This window comes from Penaeus monodon, chromosome 22, assembly GCF_015228065.2.
Source record: "Penaeus monodon isolate SGIC_2016 chromosome 22, NSTDA_Pmon_1, whole genome shotgun sequence".
Lineage (NCBI taxonomy): Eukaryota > Metazoa > Arthropoda > Malacostraca > Decapoda > Penaeidae > Penaeus > Penaeus monodon.
Genome location: NC_051407.1, coordinates 6707795 through 6708048, shown reverse-complemented (window position 1 = coordinate 6708048; position 254 = coordinate 6707795).

Here is a 254-nt window from a genome sequence, read left to right as displayed (position 1 = left end):
GGACGAAATATTGTTTTCGTCAGACTTCTGGTCAAGAACCAGAACACATCGTCGTTCCTCCTCCGAGACAACAACACTTCTTGTTCGTGCTTAACAAGCAGTCGGAACAAGGTCAACAAGTGATCGAGGTGCCAGCGTCGCCACCGTCGGATCCCAAAGTGTTCTTCGTGAATGACGCAGGAGAAAACCCAACTGTTCCTGGTGCTGCCTTTCAAGGTGGCCGTCAAGTTGTGGGAGGTGGTAGTAGTGCAGGA